The 21,904-nt window shown below is 41.6% G+C and overlaps 1 protein-coding gene across 1 annotated transcript in view; it reads left to right on the top strand.

Annotated features, from left to right (window-relative positions):
• The window catches only part of LOC110053644 (uncharacterized), a 294,177-nt gene that overhangs the window by 131,015 nt on the left and 141,258 nt on the right, over positions 1-21,904 (top strand). The gene's annotated exons all lie outside the window — the stretch shown is intronic.

Here is a 21,904-nt window from a genome sequence, read left to right as displayed (position 1 = left end):
TCTGAACGATTTGAGGATAATCGAAGCGAGGAGTTTAATATTCGCTGGCCGGGAACACGCAGTTCGCAAACCGGACAGCAACCACTGTTTACCTGGTTTAAATCTTCGATCAAACATATTCATGTTGAATTTAAAACTGAAAATACACTAAGCGGTCAATTTCCGATAGAAATCTTGTGAGATAAATGCAATTCTTGCAAATAGCCGCTGCATATTTCCGTTCAGAGTCACTCTGGTTCAGAGTCAAGATATACAAAGTCAAATATTGCTTCCGTACGCTACCCCTCGAAAAAATCAATTTTGCTCCAAGACCGAACTGCAACGGAGTTTAGCTACCAGTCTTATGCTGCGTGTCGTTAGATAGAACGCATGATGTTATTGGCTCAGTATTAGATCACATTACGTCAGAGGACATGTCTGCCACATAGGACATAACTGCAACGGTACAGACGAGAATGTTTTCGGAAAATTGTCGGCTATTCCAATATGGCGGACTATACCAATCACATAATATGCGAATTGTTAATGGTAAAACTATGTTGATCAACAAGACAAATACGTTTTTATTTACCTGACATGTTAAGAATAATGTGTAGAAAGTAAAGCAGTGAATTGCTCGACAAATGCTGTATATTTGCCCTAAACGGGCAACGATCCAGATTTTGCTCGGTGGATCTTCCGGTGTCCCACAAGGAAGTGTCCTGGGTCCCACTCTATTTGTTCTCTACACGAGCGATCTCGTGGGGTCAGTTCAGTCTGGGACCGTCCATATGTACACTGATGATACGACCATCTACTGCATAGGGAAGAGCATAGACGAGGTCGCTGCTGCGCTAAATCAATCCCTTACCGAGTTGTATGTGTGGTGTGTGAGAAATAAGCTGGCTCCGCACCCGGAAAAATCCGAATACATGGTAATCCACAGAGGATCCTTTACAGGCCCCCACTCACCCATATACCTTGGAAACAACATTCTGGGACGGGTCACACAAAGTCGACTCTTGGGTGTCGATATTGACGATAAATTGAACTGGTCAGCACATATTAAGGGACTAAAGAACAGCTTCGTCAACAAATTGAGTCTCATAAAGAAGAGCAGATTTTTACCTAAGCAAGATCTCTTAAGGTTACCGTATACCTTCAGGGGTGTCTCGCGTCCAAGCGATATAGCGCGTCTGGTTTAAGCGGTAGATACCTAATCCCCCATATCAAATTAAAGCTTATAGAGCTGGCTATCAAACTATACCAAGAATTTTGAAATAAAATGAATTGCCGATTTTTTCAGGACCACTAAATGCGAGCGCCCTAATCACCTTTTGGAAGCTACAAGTCAAAGCGAATTTTGTTTTTCGCCAATTTAGTTTTTTCCCCGGTTTAAGGACAAAAAGCGCTAAAAAAGCATGTCTGCGTTTTGCCATATTCAATTGCAGTAAAAAGTTACAGAACATTTTCGAAATGGGATTTAAAAAATGTGAAGTAATCGTACAAAAATCGCTCTCGGAGAAAAAATATTTCGAAACAAACAATTTGCAGACACGTGTTTGTTTATTATATGTTAATCTAGCTACTGTCCAAATTTGAGGGCAATCGAAGAAATTCCCTTTGAGTTGTAACTCTTTAAAGTGTCTGCTTCAAGCGAAAAAAATTATTCGAGAAAACAGCGCTAAGAAAAATCTCTTACTTCGCAAACAAACTCCGCCCACAAATGCCTTCAACTGAGTTCTCAGATCACTGAGCCAATCAGCGTTTGGAAAGTTTTTTCTTGCGGTGAAATTTACGCGCGAATCTCCAAAACACCCTTGTGTTTCGCAATGCGCTCAAGGCGGAGAGATAATTTTTCTGTAGCTCGGTTTTTCTTGAAGCTGGTCTGGCAAAATGGGGAAGACGAAAAAGGATACGAACGCTAGAGTGGCTGGCTGAAGAAAACAAACAAAAGAAAGCGCGGCGGAGCAAATGTGCTTGGATAATATTCCAAAGGATCTCAATGCGTCAGACGATTCATTGGTATCGGACTCAACAGAAGAGTCACTGTAAAAATCGCTGTTATCACTGTCAAGTTCCCAAGTTTTTACAGAACCTTTCTCTTCTCTTGACTCGATCTTTTTACCCGCTTGATACAATAGCCATAGCTTCATCCGCGAGGTCAATTTTCGCTTCTTCACTCCGAGATGTATTTTCATTCGTTCTTCGCTGTTTTCGCTTTTTCGAACTGGTCCACGGAATTACACCTAATACGAAAAATGCTTGGATTAACAATGCTGATCAACTGGGTAGAGGTGAGTAGCCAGCCAATTCGTGGTATCCATATGGGTAATATTCCCGCGAAAGTCGTCTCGGTTGATTGCATACGCGTTAGGAAACTTTCACTTCCGGCCATAACGTAAAACGTCCATTTCTCCGCCAATATTTAGTTTTTTCATTTTTTTTTTCAGAAATTAGAGATTACTCTTCGACCATTACTTTGACCCAAAAATCCAAATTTGAAGAAAATTGCCGATCTGAAGGTATATGGTAACCTTAAACCTATATTTCAAAATTATAATCCCTGCAGTCACGTACGGTATATCCGTATGGGGAGGCACGAATCGCTCAGATGACTTCGACTCACTCGAAAGACTACACTGCAGAGCAGCAAGGGTTATTTTTAACTTTCCTAAAGACCTACCATCAGTTGAAGCCCTCACCAGGGCCAAATGAGACACATTAAGAACCATATAAGAACTCTATTCTGGAACTAATTTATAAAATGTACTACAATGATTCACCACCCTGTATGACTGCACATATTGCAAAATCACAATCCTCCTATAATTTAAGAAACAGCCTTAAGCTGGAAATCCCTCATTTTAAATCACATATCAAGAAATCCTCCGTATCTTAGAGAGGTACAATTCTGTGGAATTTTTACCGATTGGATGCCGAATGGCGAACAGTGTAGACAGCTTCTCTAAGATGATCAATAATCTTACTTTTGTCAGGGGCATTAGCTTTGCGAATATATACTGCAGATAACTCGACTGCCCATTGGTATACGTTTATTAGTCACATAATGTCAATAATTAGGTAAATTGTAAATTTCTTAATTCCTATTTTGTAAATATTCTTTATTGTTTATTTACACACGACCCCATAAGCTGCAAGCTTAATTAATTATCGTGTTTAAATAACGGTTACTTACTTACTTACTTACTTACTTACTTACTTACTTACTTACTTACTTACTTACATACTTACTTACTCACTTACTTACTTACGTACTTACTTACTTACTTACTTGCTTGCTTACTTAGTGACTTATTTCTTTACGTCTCTTTCCGTCTAGATCGTAAACCGTAAATTTGTACGCCAACACTGTAGACGTCTCTGACTTAGGCACAAGAGTTTTTCAATACGTCTTTCCTTGAGGACGAATCTTTTTTGAGCTCTTGATTCGGTTGATCCCCGAATTCAAAACTTCCTTTGCCTTGTCCCTCTGGCCGGTAGGATCTTGAACAATACTACTGGCCAGAGGGACAGCTTTTGTATGAGGTAATTGGACTTGAGTCCATGCACAGTTTTATTTGTAAAAGTCCATGCACAGTTTTATTTGTAGAATAGTTTGATACATTGTTCTTTAGTTTTATACTACACTAGAATCACTCTACAGTTATATTTTCAGTTTTCTGTGATCTTGTCCCTCTGGCCGGTAGGATCTTGACAATACTACCGGCCAGAGAGGCAGCTTGTGTATAAGGTAATTGGACTTGAGTCCATGCACAGTTTTATTTGTAGGATAGTTTGATACAATGCTATTTAAGCTATAGACCACCTTTTCTATGGGTTTACTGGTGCAATAAACCACGCGGGATGTTGGGAAAACACTCGAAAAGCTTGTAGATCACGAGCCGTTAGGCGAGTGATTTACAAACTTTTCGAGTGTTCTCCCAACATCCCAAGTGGTTTATTGCGCCGGTAAGCCCAGCACAGAAAGAGTGGTCTATCGCTTTTATGAAATAACTATAGGAAACGTCTGTCAATCATCGGAGCAAAATTTATTTTACTTTCGTGATCAAGTTGCTTATTCTCATCAAATTCATGAAATGACACGACAAACCAATCACAGCGACTGAAAGAATCAAAGCACAGACTCGGCGCCGGACACGAAATCCGCAGAGCAAAACGACGAAAACATTTCACGCTAAGAAAGTTTTAAGAAAGAAAAGGAAAACGTTATCGGTGAAAGGCAAAAAATGTATCAATTAACTCAAAAGTGTTCTCACGGGGAAATGCAGGGATTCGTAAGTGAAATCGGTCATCACGAAAGTAAAAAGCTGTACGAAAAGTGTGCAAGTAGTCCAAAGTTCATGTGATTGGCGATGTGATTCAACGCAGTGTTAACGATAACTTTCCAAAGTTTTGCGAATGGAACAAAGGTTAGTTACGGAAACGCTGCTTCCGAAATTTATTCAGAATTTATTTACTTATGTTGAAGGCTATGAAGTCCGTGTTTCTCTGTATTTTGTTAAATGAAAACTATTGCTTGAAAGCTAACCTTATGGAAACCAAATTCATTCATCGTGTTATGCATGTATGCAGTGAAGTTTTACTCAAAATTTCTGATAGAAAGAAATATTTTCCCTGCTTTTTTGACAACCCAAATTGATCAGACTGTGGAAAGTACCCCAAAAAGGGTTTGAAACTTCCTTAATTTTAATCTCAAGCGTAACCGGAGTCGGCGTAAAAGTTTTGCCGTGGAAAAACAGATAAAGCTTTATATCACGACCAACTTCGGGTCCTTTTTTTTTCCTTGCAAATTTCTATGTTGAATGAAAAGATATTCGTGTTATTGATATCTCAGCCAGTGAAAGGGAAAACTGTTTGTGACATTTGTTATCGCTAGAGTTCCGAGTTCTCCAGTTCCCGCGTAGAGCTGCCATAAATCGGGAACCGTGGTTTACCGGTATAATAGAACATAAGTTTAGCAACTCTTTTGACCAATCAGAGCGTGCGTGGTATCTCAGTTGTTTTATAAACTCTGATAAAACATGGGTTTTTGATCAATCAGGGCGCGCGCAGGGTCTATGTACATTATAATCACAAGTAACCCCTGGTCATGATTTCGATCGCATCGGGAGCAAGACGTGCAACTTCAAGCAGTGAATTCCAAAGAAAAGACCTTTATACAGAACATTTGCGACGTAATTCAGAATACTTACGAAATATTCTTTCGAGAAAATTAACTTATATTCAGAATATGTACTTTGCTTGTCGATGTTTTACCGCAGTAAACGCGTGTAAAGGAAGGCTTTATTCGCAATCAACCCTGTGAAAAGAAGTATTTCCTAGCAAGGTTTGTAATGGTAGACTTTATTCGCAATTAACCCAGTGAAAAGAAGTATTTTTTTAGCAAGGTTTGTAAATGTAGACTTAATTGGATATTAACTTTGTGGCAAAGAGATGCAATTAGAAAGTAATGGTTTAGAAAGAAACAGAATTAGAAAGTAACGGCTCATAAAAGAACTGTTTAAATATTCATATTGCAAAAAGTTAGCACGTTTGATTTTGACCCTAATAACGCGCCATACCACGAAGGACTTCGACCGGACAGCCGAGGTTTGGAAGTTTCTAAGACAATCAAATTGATATTTCCCGATATTGTCAATGATAAATTGCTCTATCTGGACTTATAACTGCGTCGTTGAATTTATTAAATGTAAATAAAAATAAAACATGTTGGTCATGTAACTTGCGTCTTGATTATTATTTGGGTGTTGACGCTATTCATGGGGGCTACTCTCGTGCTGATGACATGTTGCAGTTTTCTTGGCATTGTCAGTTCTAAATGGAATCAAAAACAGTTTCTTATTTTAGTATAGCCCGGCAAGCAGGACAAGCACTCATTTATAGCTGGTTTTCACATGACGTCACTAAAATTCAAACTACAAAACTATTGATCTTCCTGAGATTTTACTTTAATGATGTATAAGAGCAGCTGAAAACTAATATTCATACAAATTTTCGCTCCGAATGGGGTCTTGGTTTTGTAATACACTACACTTGAATTTCTAAGCTTTTGCGTGACGCGGCATTCATGCATCAGTCAATTCCAGCAGTGCCCATCCCCCCCCCCCCTCCCTTGGGCAACCGCGGGGCATTTGCTCACGTTGTCAGTCCCGGGGTTGGGGCATCCGCAATTTTATCGCGGCCCGGGGACTGGGCATTTGCGTACCCCGGGGCGACCCCCGGGCATTCGCTAGACGTGTTTTGGAAAGTGCCATGGATGAGTTCATCGGGAAAGACGAGGCTTTTGTCGAACAATGGCTTGTCCGTCAGGGACTAGAGAAACTTGCAGATGTTTTTAAAGGTATGTTTTCTCAATTTTAGGTATTTCTTCATTTCTTGTAAGCATATAAATATAAGCGACAAGGTAAACTATATTTTGTTTATCACAAAACAATCGCTGACGTGAGCACGACTATTTCGCATTTCGCATTCAAAACTAGTCTAGCATTTTTTAAATTCATGAAAGTGGAGTTAAAATACTTAAGGTTTGCGAATTCAAATGCATTTTAAAAAATGCAATGCATCATCATTTAAAATGTCTTGATTCTTCACAGAAAAAGTAGTCTGCGAATACAGGCGCCTATCATCGCTCGCGGCTGGGGGCACGTCCGCCGCAATCCCAGCTATCCTCTAGCAAACTGTTAAAAACAAATATAAAGAAATAAATATAATCAGAATCAACTAATACGTACCGTTGTCCTTGAAGTCTTACCGTTGCATTAAAATACGGAACAGTTGACCGTTTTATTCACTGATTAATTAAAAAACTACGGAGGTGTTGGAAGGCGACGATCCCGGGGGCGGGGCATTTGCCCACTTTCTTCGTCCCCACCCCGGGGAATTTGCCCATTTTTTTCAACAAAATGTTAATGCCCGAGGGTTAGCTCCGGGTGGGGGGGGGGGGGGGGGGGGAGGATGGACACTGCTGGAATTGACTGACGCATAATAAATACTTGATGGCCTAGGGAGCTGTCGTGATGGTTAAAAAAAGTGACTTATTTCGGGGAATTTGGCAATCTGAACAGTTCATGTCTTAGAAAAAGTATTATTTTAATGTTTTAGAGTTCCTCGAGGGATAAATTCACGCTTTTGTGGCAAAACTCAGTGACATATGTTTCTGTTGGTTTCCGGCCGCCATGTTGGTGCCCATACGTCGGATGGACACCAGCATGGCTTCTCCATACAAATCTCTATAAATTCGAGTAAAAAATTTCTCCGCATATCTTGCATAAGAAAAATTGCTGTGACCACAATCTTGGCGAGAGTCTTTGCATATTTACCTTCTTTCATTTCCCAGATTCTGGACTTTAACTATTGAAGGTTTTGATTTATATTTTGATCTATTTTGAACGGCGTGACACTGAAAACCAGCAATTGAATAATTTGAATTCAATTTATTGTATCCTACAAAAATGATCATTTCGACTGGAAAATTTATTGCCCGAGGAAACTTTTCCGGCTGAAAAAGTTATGATGGAGACCGCACCCTATCCGGTAGGCACGGAATTCGTTCTAATGTTTGGTTCATTAACAAAGACAAAAAAAAATATCGTTAATTTGAATTTTCCAAAAGGGTAGACCCGTTAGAAAAAAATTTTGTTCGATGGAGACAAAACTGAACAGTCTAGATCACCGCAATTTCTAAAACCGATGTGACTGTTCAAAGCCACCCGGAAAATTCGAAGGTTTCCTTTACGAACCTTTACATTGAAAATGCTTTCTGAACAGATGCAACGATAAATGAACGCTCACTACAACTTTCAAACAACATCACGAGGGATTCTGAGAAAGTCAGCTCCAAAGATTGCGATTAACTTTTTCAGCTGCGTCTACGCTTTTCTAAAATGTTCACCCAATATAAACTTAATTTATGCTTGATTAAGTCTTCAGACCCTTTCTGTTTCTTTGAGGACTGCAATATAATCAAAACCCAGGCCCGGCAGTTGTGGGGAGGGGGGGGGGGGGGAGGGCGGGGGTACTCCCTTACACGGGCTATATAGGTATGTGCGACCCCAAATGGTATGGTTTTCCAGCCGTTTTGGTCATAAACTGAGGGTATCGATTTTAGCTGATTTTGACCAATTTGGTCATAAATAGGGTATGGTTTTTGTACTCTAGCCTTGATATGGGTAAGTTTTTAAGAGGAAGCTACTTTTTCATCATTATCGGAAAGAAAGTCAACAAAAGCCCTTCACGAATTATGTTTGGGGTAAGTTAACATTGATCTGAACTAGGGAACTAATTATGACGCGGGTCTGAAATAGGTCATAAATAGGGTTTGGAATTTTTGGTCAGGTCATAATTAGGGTAGGGAAAATCGAAGATTTTGTTCATAAATAGGCTAAGGGTTTTGGGAAGCGGGCCGCACACCCCCACCCAATTTTTCTAGGAGTACCCCCCGAACCCAGGCCACACGCGTGAGCGCGCGCATTTTAAATGGAAAGCAATTATCATCATAGCAACATGACATCACAATAAAAGACATAGTTGCTTCAAACTTCGCCTGAAAGTTTTCGTTGTAGCTCACCATGAGTTCGGTAATGAGAAAATTTCGAAAAAAAAGTCGCAAGTGCGACCGAGACCAGTTTCAAATCACAGCATCCGTGACCTCACTCATTTTGGAATGTGAGACAAAAGACTGGTAAGCTACGGAGTTAACAAGGTCTAAAAAGTATTTTAGGTGTTTGTCCCAAGTTGTTAACCAACCTAACATAAGACGGGAGTTCTTTTTAAAGGCGTTCTTTTATCTTGCGATAAAAAAAGAGTTAAGATTCAATCACTAAACAAGCTGTAGCAGCAAGCAATTTAGATCAGTGGCGAGATCACTGGATGCGAACATAAATCACGTGATTTTCTGATGAGGCGTGCGCGGAAGGCGTGCGCTTATTGGCTATCATTTTCCGTGCGCAAATGCCGCAAAGAAAAAAAATTGTAATAGTTGCAGAATATTGACCGAGTGGCGAGGTAAATATTCTGCCGTTATTCACCGAGTTTGAAAAGAATGTTTTTTTTTAAGTATATTAACACGAAGTGATCGAAAAGGAAACCATTGAAAGTCGATTTAGGCCCAGTTCACACGTATCCGGATATTTTTGAATACGCAATTTTTTCTTTCCGGACACGGCTTCCGTCCACATGCATCCGGATATTTTTGGATCCGCTCTTCAGAGTGGAAAAAAAAAAAAAAATCCGCAACGAATCCTATAACGTCTGGACGGTGAATCCGGATATTTTCGAAACCGATAACGTAGCAAAATCGTGTCCAGTCTCTTACCGAGCAAAAAACCAATATGGCGGCACAACGTGCAGGCCTAGTTTCTTTAGAGTGAAACCGCCATCGGCTGCGTGTGGACAGGCGAATTCGATTCGAATACGCTACGTGTGGACAGGGAAATTTTTGAATCCGGAAAGGAAAAGTTGCGGATTGGAAAATATCCGGATACGTGTGGACGGGGCCTTAATTGACCTCTCAATTCATGCGTAGAAAACGTGCCGGTAAAGCATGCGGGAAACTATTTACAGAATCTTCAAACATGGCAAATCTAGTTACTTTCGATGAAGTCTAGCAAAATGGTCTTTTAACACCACACAAATCAGCAATTTATATCAAAAATTTGCTTGCAAAACAAATTTATCGTTCAATCAAAGTTTTCATTTTCACTTGAAATGAAAATTGAAAGAGCAGTTGGCGACGGATCGATCAACCTGAATAGGCTGAACACGTTGATGCCGTGATCTGTGATTGCCGAGGACATGTCCTGAAACTGCTCGAAAGTCGAAAGTCGAACGTCGGTAAGTCTTTTCTATCCTTTTTAAACTTTCAAGCCAAATTTCATAGCCTTCTTTGTATTCTTGGGATTTCCGATTCAGAAACACTGGCGAAACGCGAGTATACGCCGGCCATTTTTGTTTTCAAGCCAATGAGCTATAAATCTCAAGAGCTGCTTTTACGTATTGTTAGTTACCATCCCTTCGAAGTCAACCATTTCCTAACTCAGGTGTCTTTTAATTCTTTTTCAACCAGGTTTCCCTGGCGACTTGCAATAGTTTGGGATAAGACAAACCCCAAACTTTCCAGTACAAAGGTAAGCTAAATAACAATCTTATATAAATCTTTAGCTTAAATTGCTGTCTCATTGTTACAACACTTTGCGTTTTAAACTCTGCAGTGTAGTGTCATTTTTTATATACAGTAACTGAGATACTTTACACGTTCTCATCGATTGATAGGTATGTTTGGATGAGAGTATGTCAAACAGGTTGTGACATTTTAGATTCGTGCGTACCTTTGAGCAATATTTTAAAAAAAGTCAATAGAGGACTTTTTTGCGTGTTTACATAGCCTCATCAAAACACTCGGGGGCTGGAATTATTCCCAAAAGTTATGCAAACCCGTGACATAGTCGAAGGTTAAAGTCGAGGGTTTGCATAACGATCTCAAATTCTCTTTCCCCCCACTCCCCCCTTGTGTTTAGATGAGGCTATGTAAACATGGAAAAAGTACTCTATTGCTAAACCATATGGTCGTTCAACACATCATTGACAAATTGTTTTTGTTTCCAGCCGGTGCGATGGCAGGGCCGTTTGCAGAATAGCAAACGTGGTGTTAATCTTTGGCAAGAACCTAATCCGGTTCAGAACAAGTTTACTTTGTTCAAGGTAACTTAAGCTGAAGCGTAGAGCATTTATAATTAAGTGTTGCAAAGCCAAAACTAAGGTAATCAATTTAGCCATTCACAATGGACACAAACAATCCAATGAGAGAACCAATCAAAGCACTGAGTAAATACAATTGGCTTACGTGAAGTACAGGAAGATGGAACGTATATGAACAAATCGTAATTGATTTCGGTTTCTCTTCTGATATGATGAAAAAATGGCGGAGATTTTTCATATCATGTAATGTAGCAATACAATAATCAATTACTTTTTAACACTCTATAAGCTTAAGTCATGTCAAAGGATCAAGAAGTTTTAAAACTGTCAGGTTAACTTAAAGCTTAAACGTATGTTTACATGTTTGCTGGTTCAATTTGTATTGTGAGCTATATTGTCCGTGATAGGCTATCTCTGGGATAAACCAACATTTAAGTAGACATTTTAAAATTGATTGATGATGAGCTCTAGCTCATAGGACAAATAATTGTATTTTTTTTTTTTAACTTTTTGTCCTTGGAAAATTTCATTTTGGTGTTCATGTTAGTAGGATTAAACTTATTTTTGTCATTACTGCCAAAACGCCAAAATGCCAAAATGTTTGGTTTTTTTACTTTTCTACTCTTACAAACATATTAAGTGCTGTAAAAATTAGTAATAATAATAATGTAAACAACATCTTTATGATGCTTTATTTACTATTTGTGAAAAGTTTAAATGTTAGTATATATTTTATGCACTCTCTGCAAGACCTGCAAGAACAGCTTTTCGAACTGAGAAATCTGAAATCTGTTCACAAAACTTCTGAACACAAACCAGGCACTTTTTCGTCGTGTTTTTTTAGTGAAACTGAAAAAAGCTAAACAAACATGTTTTTAATTAATGAGAATACAGAAGCTGTAACCTGTTTACATACATAATACCCAGAACAACTTAGGGCATTTACCTGACATAATATAAATTTTTGTATCTATAGAAGTCTGGAAAAGAGTCATCCCAATACAAGGGCAAGCCATGGGAAATATTGGTTCAAAATGTAAGTTGTTTTAAATTCTTGTTATAGAGGCCCTCACCACCGAAGGCTGCCATAGCATAAATTGTAGCGGGGTAACTAAGGGTATATTTCTGGAATTCTTATTCTAAGAATATGCTAACAGTTTGCTGCTAAGGGTGGTGAATGGCACCTGAAAGATCATGGGTGTTGGAAATTTTTTATCCAATCTCGTACTCTCAGACTCCTTTATTGTGTGCCAAAGTCATTTTATTATGTCTTTCTTTTTTGTCTTTCAAACAAGGATCTTGACAATCTTGGCAAGTCTTAGACTTAACCATTTTTCACCCTTACTGATGTTCACTCTTTCATAAAGAACTGCACAGTGTATCTGTAAGTCTTAAGAGTCTCTCTTTGGCAATACAGCACGGTGACCTTGACTAGTGCTCACACTCAAAGTGAAATAGCTGAATAACCTAGGTCTTCTATTTTATAAACTGAGTTCTTTTTAAATAACTACTTTTTTATAGCTAGGGCAAAAAAATAATTTTTGATCCTAAGAAATTTCAATTTTCTAATATACTGTTTTTCTTTGTTTCTTTATTTCAATTCGCAAGGTTGCTCCTACTGGTAAACGAAAGGTCATTGCAGTTGGATCAGTGGACATGTCAGAATACATCATGGAAGAACCAACAAGTCATGATATTACTGTTACACTGAAACCGGTGAAAAAATCTGTTCTGTCAGGTTCACTGCAGTTCATTTTGTCATCTATTATGTTGGAGGATGGCCTCCCTCGGTGAGTTATATTCATTTGCAGGTGTATCCTATTTAACATTTATGTAGTACTGTAACTTATGGGATGAAGTGAATCTGCATGTTTTACACAAATAAGGCATGCACAGTAAAATCCTGTGCTTTTGTTGGTTTATGAGAGACCTTAAGATTCTGAACCATCCATGCATCCAGTGCTAACCACTCAGTTATTTTCTAATCACGAATGATGCATTCACTCATTCCTTTCCTACTGCCTTCCTTTGTTGTTTTACTGCTTGCTTGCTTGCTTGCTTGCCCACTTTCTTCATTCTTTCCTCTCTTCATTCATTTATTCCTTTATCTGTTTTTTGTTCTTTTGTGTATTTCTTTATTTTCATTCCTTTTATGTGTTCGTTATTGTATATTCAGTCTGTCATTCACATGCTTGTAAACTTATTCAAAATCATTCATTTGATCACTTAGCTTGCTAATCTGTTTCCCTTTGTTTTTTGTTTACTTTGTTTAACTCACAGTCAATCAGACAAGGAAGTCCTCGACGAGTTCATGAAAGATGCTATGGAACTAAGGGGGCAATCGCTACAAAAGGTGAGCAATAGCAAAGAGGACGGCTCAAAGAACAGCTTGCAGGAGGCATCTGGGTCCAAGGCTCCAGTGTCAGATGCTGTACCTACATTGCAACGTGGCGCAGCTACGAAGGCTTCTGGTCCTCTAGAGGCTGCCTCCTGTAGCAACAACAACACTTCAGGGCAGAGAAACGTCAAGAGGAAACTTCCTCCTCCACCCATCTCTACAAAGACACGCCCTGCTCCACCCCCACCACCCCATGCTGTGTCTCAGTGTGCTCAGCCTGCAACATCACGCCCACCACGTCCTCCTCCACCAAGTGTCAAGGATGCGAAAAGTTCATCGAAACACAATGAGCAAAAAGCATCAAAAGATGGTAGCAGTCATGGATCTGCACATCCTCGCAAATGCAGCAGTGGGTTGAAAACAAAAAACAAATATCCTGAGAAGCTTAACCCTTTTGGCTCTGACACTTCACTTCCATCCAGTGAAAATACATCCAAGTGTGACTTTCCACCAGAGCTAAATCCTTTCAGCGAAGAATATAATGATGACCAGGGTTCATCAAGCGAGGGTGACGCTATCAGCAGTGATGTCAAGCGGTGTAATAATGAACACTCAAAGACCCCAGGGAAGCCAACAGCAACGCAAAAGGAAGAATGTACTCCTAATACGACCATGCCTGAGGCCTCAACCTCTGGTGGGGACACTTCCAGTCATGTGCAGCCTGTGGATTCTTCTCCCTCTGGTAAGGAAGCACCAGTGCAGCAGGAAGAAAGTACTCCTGTTACTACCATGCCTGAGGCCTCAACCTCTGGTGGGGCCACTTCCAGCCATGTGCAGCCTGTGGATTCTTCCTCCTCTGGTAAGGAAGCAGCAGTGCAGCAGGAAGAAAGTACTCCTGTTACTACCATGCCTGAGGCCTCAACCTCTGGTGGGGACACTTCCAGCTATGTGCAGCCTGTGGATTCCTCTCCCTCTGGTAAGGAAGCACCAGTGCAGGAGGAACAAAGTACTCCTGTTACTACCATGCCTGAGGCCTCAACCTCTGGTGGGGACACTTCCAGCCATGTGCAGCCTGTGGATTCGTTTCCCTCTGGTAAGGAAACACCTGTGCAGCAGGAAGAATGTACTCCCATTACTACCATGCCTGAGGCCTCTACCTCTGATGGAGACACTTCTAGCCATGTGCCGCCTGTGGATTCTTCCCCCTCTGGTAAGGAAGCAGCAGTGCAGCAGGAAGAAAGTACTCCTGTTACTACCATGCCTGAGGCCTCAACCTCTGGTGGGGACACTTCCAGCTATGTGCAGCCTGTGGATTCCTCTCCCTCTGGTAAGGAAGCACCAGTGCAGGAGGAACAAAGTACTCCTGTTACTACCATGCCTGAGGCCTCAACCTCTGGTGGGGACACTTCCAGCCATGTGCAGCCTGTGGATTCGTTTCCCTCTGGTAAGGAAACACCTGTGCAGCAGGAAGAATGTACTCCCATTACTACCATGCCTGAGGCCTCTACCTCTGATGGAGACACTTCTAGCCATGTGCCGCCTGTGGATTCTTCCCCCTCTGGTAAGGAAGCAGCAGTGCAGCAGGAAGAAAGTACTCCTGTTACTACCATGCCTGAGGCCTCAACCTCTGGTGGGGACACTTCCAGCTATGTGCAGCCTGTGGATTCCTCTCCCTCTGGTAAGGAAGCACCAGTGCAGGAGGAACAAAGTACTCCTGTTACTACCATGCCTGAGGCCTCAACCTCTGGTGGGGACACTTCCAGCCATGTGCAGCCTGTGGATTCGTTTCCCTCTGGTAAGGAAACACCTGTGCAGCAGGAAGAATGTACTCCCATTACTACCATGCCTGAGGCCTCTACCTCTGATGAAGACACTTCTAGCCATGTGCCGCCTGTGGATTCTTCCCCCTCTGGTAAGGAAGCAGCAGTGCAGCAGGAAGAAAGTACTCCTGTTACTACCATGCCTGAGGCCTCAACCTCTGGTGGGGACACTTCCAGCTATGTGCAGCCTGTGGATTCCTCTCCCTCTGGTAAGGAAGCACCAGTGCAGGAGGAACAAAGTACTCCTGTTACTACCATGCCTGAGGCCTCAACCTCTGGTGGGGACACTTCCAGCCATGTGCAGCCTGTGGATTCGTTTCCCTCTGGTAAGGAAACACCTGTGCAGCAGGAAGAATGTACTCCCATTACTACCATGCCTGAGGCCTCTACCTCTGATGGAGACACTTCTAGCCATGTGCCGCCTGTGGATTCTTCCCCCTCTGGTAAGGAAGCAGCAGTGCAGCAGGAAGAAAGTACTCCTGTTACTACCATGCCTGAGGCCTCAACCTCTGGTGGGGACACTTCCAGCTATGTGCAGCCTGTGAATTCCTCTCCCTTTGGTAAGGAAGCAGTAGTGCAGCAGGAAGAAAGTACTCCTGTTACTACCATGCCTGAGGCCTCAACCTCTGGTGGGGACACTTCCAGCCGTGTACAGCCTGTTGATTCTTCCCCCTCTGGTAAGGAAGCAGCAGTGCAGCAGGAAGAAAGTACTCCTGTTACTCCCATGCCTGAGGCCTCAACCTCTGGTGGGGACACTTCCAGCCATGTGCAGCCAGTTGGTTCTTCCCCCTCTGGTAAGGAAGCAGCAGTGCAGCAGGAAGAAAGTACTCCTAATACTCCCTTGCCTGAAGCCTCGACCTCTGGTGGGGACACTTCCATCCCTGTGAAGCCAGTTGGTTCTTCCCCCTCTGGTAAGGAAGCAGCAGTGCAGCAGGAAGAAAGTACTCCTAATACTACCTTGCCTGAAGCCTCGACCTCTGGTGGGGACACTTCCATCCCTGTGAAGCCAGTTGGTTCTTCCACCTCTGGTAAGGAAGCAGCAGTGCAGCAGGAAGAAAGTACTCCTAATACTACCTTGCCTGAAGCCTCGACCTCTGGTGGGGACACTTCCATCCCTGTGAAGCCAGTTGGTTCTTCCCCCTCTGGTAAGGAAGCAGCAGAGCAGCAGGAAGAAAGTACTCCTAATACTCCCTTGCCTGAAGCCTCGACCTCTGGTGGGGACACTTCCATCCCTGTGAAGCCAGTTGGTTCTTCCCCCTCTGGTAAGGAAGCAGCAGAGCAGCAGGAAGAAAGTACTACTAATACTCCCTTGCCTGAAGCCTCGACCTCTGGTGGGGACACTTCCATCCCTGTGAAGCCAGTTGGTTCTTCCCCCTCTGGTAAGGAAGCAGCAGTGCAGCAGGAAGAAAGTACTCCTAATACTACCTTGCCTGAAGCCTCGACCTCTGGTGGGGACACTTCCATCCCTGTGAAGCCAGTTGGTTCTTCCACCTCTGGTAAGGAAGCAGCAGTGCAGCAGGAAGAAAGTACTCCTAATACTACCTTGCCTGAAGCCTCGACCTCTGGTGGGGACACTTCCATCCCTGTGAAGCCAGTTGGTTCTTCCACCTCTGGCAAGGAAGCACCAGAGCAACAAGACGAGGGTTCTCCTAATACTACGGCGCCTAAGGCTGCAGTATCTAGTGACGCCCGCTCCATCCCTGTGGGGCTTGTGGGGTCTTCCACTTCTGACAAGGAAAAAGCATTCCACCAAGAGGAGAGTGCTCCTTGCACTGGCACCCCTGAGACTTCAACCTCAAGTGAGATTCACTGGGACTCTGTGGAGCCTGTGAAGGCCTCCCCACCTGACCGGGAAGCACCCCTACAAGAGGAAAGTACTCCTACTGCTACCGTGTCTGAGGCTTCAACCTGTAGTGGGGTCTACTCCATCCCAGTTGTGGAGGCGTCCCCATCTGAGAAGGAAACACCCTTGCACCAAGAACAACGTGCTTGTAGTACCGCTGACCGTGTGGCTTCAACAGCTTCCACATGTGAGTTCTCGCCTGAACTAAATCCTTTCAGCGAAGACTATAATGACGAGCAAGGTGCTTCAAGCGAGGGTGACACTATCGGCAGTGATGTCAAGCAGTGTTACAATGAGCCCTCAAAGACTACATTCCTTCAGGAGGAGCCTGAAGAGTCACAAGATGCCAAGGGGGGCAAATACAATATTACTGACTCAGTGGCTTCAACAGCTTCCGTGGCGACAGGTCCTCATTTTGTAGTAAAGAGCGAGACACCTGAGGAAGACGCTAGTGTCCAAGGAAACCAGCAAGAAAATGAGGTATTAGTTTTGTTCCTAAGGAATCAAATAACCCGGGGTTGTGTCTCTCATTAAGAGGATGGGGTGTTGGGTGGAAATTTTTTAAAGAACCTCAAAGAGCTATCAAGATATTGCTTTCTGGACGCAGCATGAAATGTATTTCTCCCCTAAGAGGTACCAATTCTAAAACAACTCATCACCTCCTGTCATTTGTTTTTCGGCTCAATACCCTAAAGGTACCACAAAAGCTCTCGCTGTGGACCTTTTGAGGCTGAACACCCCAAGAGGTACCAAAACTGCATTTTAAATTCCTGAAAGGCGCGACGAGCACTCTCGTCCTTTTTATATGGGAGTCTCTCTTCGGGTCAAATAAATTATTGTTATGTTCATCCCTTCACTTGCCCCTGGAAAGCAAGGTTGATATTTAATCTAGTCCTGAGAAAGGATTTCTGATTAAGCATGGTCGGAGAGGTGTCCTTCAAATGCAATAATTCGACCTACTTTAACTGCATACACCGAAACTCTACGCAGCATCGCGTCAAAACCTTGGTGTAGTTATATCAATAATAGTTGATAATAAGTTACCTCACCGTGACAGTCAGGTAAGCCCTGCTCAAATTTCAGCGGGAACGGTATCAATATTTTGTAGTTTATTCCTTTAGATGGCCTACTCTTTGATTTCCTAGTCTACTTACAATTTGGTTAATCCAAAGCACTTTTCATTTTTTTTTTGGCTTTTCAGGCAGCTTCACTTATCATCCAGCATTGCCCTGAACTTTTTTCATCCATCGATGAAGAGGTTTGTATCCTCCAAGAAGAGATAGCTTCCTTGGAGAAAGTGAGCATCACGCTGGAATTAGAAATGCAGGAAGCAATCAGAATGAAGGGTAAGTATCTAAGTTAGCTGACAGCGTTATTCTCTATTCTCTTTACAACTTATTAAGGAACTGTCAGGGAAAATGTGATAGGGAGTACAGGGTGAGTAGGGGTGAGCCTGGGGTATATCCGTATCCCGTCCGGGGAGGGGTGGGAACAATGCTTCCAGTCACCTCATGCTACGGAAAACAGGATCAGTTCCGGCAGGTGTGACCACGTGACTACACTGTGGCTTGATTACCGGCTGCAGTTCAGGAAACGAGCCAGCGTTCCTTCGGCCCGCGGAACGAATACTGGACTCGAGAGAACAGCGTAAATCAAGGCAATAAAGCCTGGTATAAAACAAGTCAAGTTGGTTTCCTTTATTCATATATTTCGTTTTTAGACTGCGAGGAGGAGCTGGACGGTCTGTCCCAAGACTGGGTTGGAGTCGCTAAATACAGGACTGCACTTATCAGAAGAAAACAAGATCTTGAAATCTTGTACGTACAAAAAGAGCATTTTCTAGTTTAACTGTACCACAGATCGTTATGTGTATCTGGGCATTTTCCAGTTTCAATTCATACCCAATCCATACCCATACCCGTGCCCGGACCACGTGGTCTCTGGAAGAGCATAGAGCATCTACAAACTTCGCAACTGGGCCTGCTGGGTGATCGTATTTCAGTCTTATTTCCTGCTGTTCTTAATTCTTGATGTATTGCCGATCTTCAATCTCCAGTTTTTCAGTTCATACACTTTCAGAAAAAGGTTATAGCCTTATTGCATTGACATTGTGCATGTCTACATAGCTTGTTTTCGTAGTCAAACATCTAAGTTTTGTGTCATACTTTTGTCTACCTTTTTCTCGCGTTTCTCCTGTAAGGGCCACGGAGAAGGATTTGGAGAAATGTATCAATGGGCTACGACAGGAACTGAAGTACAGTTTAGAACTTGAAGGTAATTTATGAAGTGGTCATGTAATTTTGTGTGTGCGTGAGGAGCGATGACCTCATGGTTAGAGCGCTCGTCCTCGGATGGAGCAGTCCGATCTCGAGCCCTGGCCGGGGACATTACGTGGTGTACCTGGGAAAGACACTTCTAAAGTGACTCTCTCCACCCAGGTGTATAAATGGGTACCGGCGAACTTAATGCTGGGGGTAACCCTGCGATGGACTAGCATCTCACACAGGGGGAGTAGAAATGCTCCTAGTCGCTTCATGCTTCATAAGCTCCGACCTAATGGGCCTCTTGGCACGTATGGAGACTTAACCATGCAGTTTTGTTGTAAATGTTGTTTTCGTATATCTTGGCTGTGTTAGCTGCTTTAAATGTTGTCAGATATAACAAAAAAACAACAAAAACAGCTAATTATTAGGCTACTAATGTTTTATCGTTGTCTTTTCAGGCTGGCGTAAGTCTGAGAAGAGCAAAGCTCGTGACCAACTACTGCTTGATGGTCTTGTTTCCTTTGTGAGAAGGAGAGATTTAGTTTCCCAAATGGATTAAAGTTTTGAGGTTAGTGACATGATTGAGTAACATTTCTACAGGTAATTATATTACATTGAATTCTGGGACATTATTGCCAGAACTATTTTGAAAAAAGTGGGTACAAATGAAAGAAGAATTATATTTTGAGAGGGTTTTATTCGGAACACTTTTTGGTTGTGTTTGTAAAGAAGAAGTATGGTGGGCGACGTGAATTACTTAAATTGCCAAAGGAATTTGGGAAAGGTGTGTTTGAAATTGAATCCAGATTGTACCTGAGGGTAAGACAAAGAAAAGACATATTTTTCATCCACACTACGCCGGAAAAAATTGAAAACGCAACAATCACCGGTCGTTTTGGATTTCTGCTTGAGAAAACCTCGGCCAGGGAAATCACGTGATTATCGTTTTCAAAACGCTCCGTTTTCAAAATATTTCCTGTCCACACTAAAACACAAAGCCGGAGCTTTTTCGAAAAGCAGAGCGTTTTCGAAAAGCTCCGTTTTCATCGTGACTGATTAGTGTGGACGGTAGGTTTAACCGTAGAAATAAAGCTGAGCATATTTTCAAATTTCTCCGGTGTAGTGTGGACGGGCCTGGGGCCCGTTTCTCGAAAGCCCCGGAAACTTTTCGGGCCCGTAAAGCCATTCTTAGTTCATCCGTATCTAAAAACGGAGAAGTGTATACCCCTGAAACTTCTTGTATGAAGGAAACCTATTTTAATGTTAAGAAAATATGAATAAAACAGCTCTGTAATCGTAGGGTTCGAGATTTTACTGTGGCTTTCCGGGCCCGAAAAGTTTCCGGGGCTTTCGAGAAACGGGGCCCTGAACCTTTGTTTTTCTACGTTCCCGTTGTCGCTGCAGTTGTGGTTTTCTTAAACTCCCTAATGTTTTACCAACCACTAGTGTTTTTAGTAATTAGCTCAGTTACTCTGTAGCTTATCAAAGATAATTTGCCCTACTAGGACTTCTTTTGATAACTTTCAGTTTCACAATATAGGAATAATACATAATTGTTGGGCTTCGAGGTTTATTTATTTCTCAATTTTCCCTTGTTTTCTGGTTTCAGATCCCGTTCTACAAAACCACACTACTTTTTTAAACAAATTAATTGAATCCTAAGTGTATACAAACCGTTATCCGTTCAAAAATAATCCTGAAAAATACGTTATGAAATCTGTAACAAAACTTTCCAGACCTGCCTGATATTGTATTCTATGGAACTGAAACTAAAACTATTTTTGATAATGTACTACTTTCATGTAAATAATGCAAACCTTCCTTTTTTTCTAGCCGTTTTTTAAAAAGCTTTTCCTCTGTACTTTTTGTGGAAATTGATACACTCACCGAAAAAACAACTATTTTGATAGATAACGTCACACTTTTCAATCTGTGAGACAGGCTAGCAAGTTTCAACATGATGTCATACTGCATGTGATTCAATCTGTTGGCTTTTTTTTTCATCCAGTCAATTTCGCTGATTTAATATCGATCATTCCTGAATGAAAGTCACTTAAGCGTTCACATCACCACTGCGCATGGCTGGATACGTTAGTTTTGTTGCTATGTAAATTGCGCATTTCTTTTGTTTTGCTTTTTTTTTGCGTTTCTGCGGCTTGGCTTGTGCATTTCTGTATTTGTTTTGCGTTTCTAGCCTTTTGTTTTTTTTGCAAGTTTAGGTCTTTTTGCAATTTTAGTTTTTTTGCTTTTCTAGGTTTTTTTTTGCAATTTTAGGGTTTTGCAATTTTAGGGTTTTGCAATTTTAGGTTTTTGCATTTGTAGGTTTTTGCTTCTCTAGGTTTTTTGCAATTTTAGGTTTTTTGCAATTTTAGGGTTTTGCAATTTTAGGTTTTTTGCAATTTTAGGGTTGCAATTTTAGGTTTTTTGCAATTTTAGGGTTTTGCAATTTTAGGTTTTTTGCAATTTTAGGTTTCTTTGCAATTTTAGGTTTTTTGCAATTTTAGGTTTTTGCAATTTTAGGTTTTTTGCAATTTTAGGTTTTTGCTTTTCTAGGTTTTTTGCAATTTTAGGTTTTTGCAGTTTTAGGTTTTTTGCTTTGCTAGGTTTTGGCGTTTCTAGGGTTTTTTGCATTGCTAGGGTTTTTGCAATTTCAATTTTTTTTTGCTTGCTTTTTTGCGATCGCTTGCATGCTTTTTTTTGTTTTTTTTTGTTTTAATTTACATGGCAGCGAGGCAAACGCAGACAGTCGTGTAAAGTGGTTGCATTTGAACACTTGCGTGGCTTTTGTTCATGAATAAATATCAGCAATTGATGATTGAAAATCAATATTAGCGTTGACGATTGAACAAATCCAGTGACAGACAGTTGGGAGGCAGCCATGATGACGTCATTTATTACTTTATCGGTCGTAAATTTTCACCCTCAGGTAAACTTGAGTAAA

The sequence above is a fragment of the Orbicella faveolata genome, unplaced genomic scaffold, assembly GCF_042242905.1.
Source record: "Orbicella faveolata isolate gen_17 unplaced genomic scaffold, um_ofav_v1 contig_13, whole genome shotgun sequence".
In the NCBI taxonomy this organism is placed as follows: domain Eukaryota; kingdom Metazoa; phylum Cnidaria; class Anthozoa; order Scleractinia; family Merulinidae; genus Orbicella; species Orbicella faveolata.
Note: the sequence above shows the minus strand (reverse complement) of the source record. Positions and strands in the feature narration are given on the sequence as shown.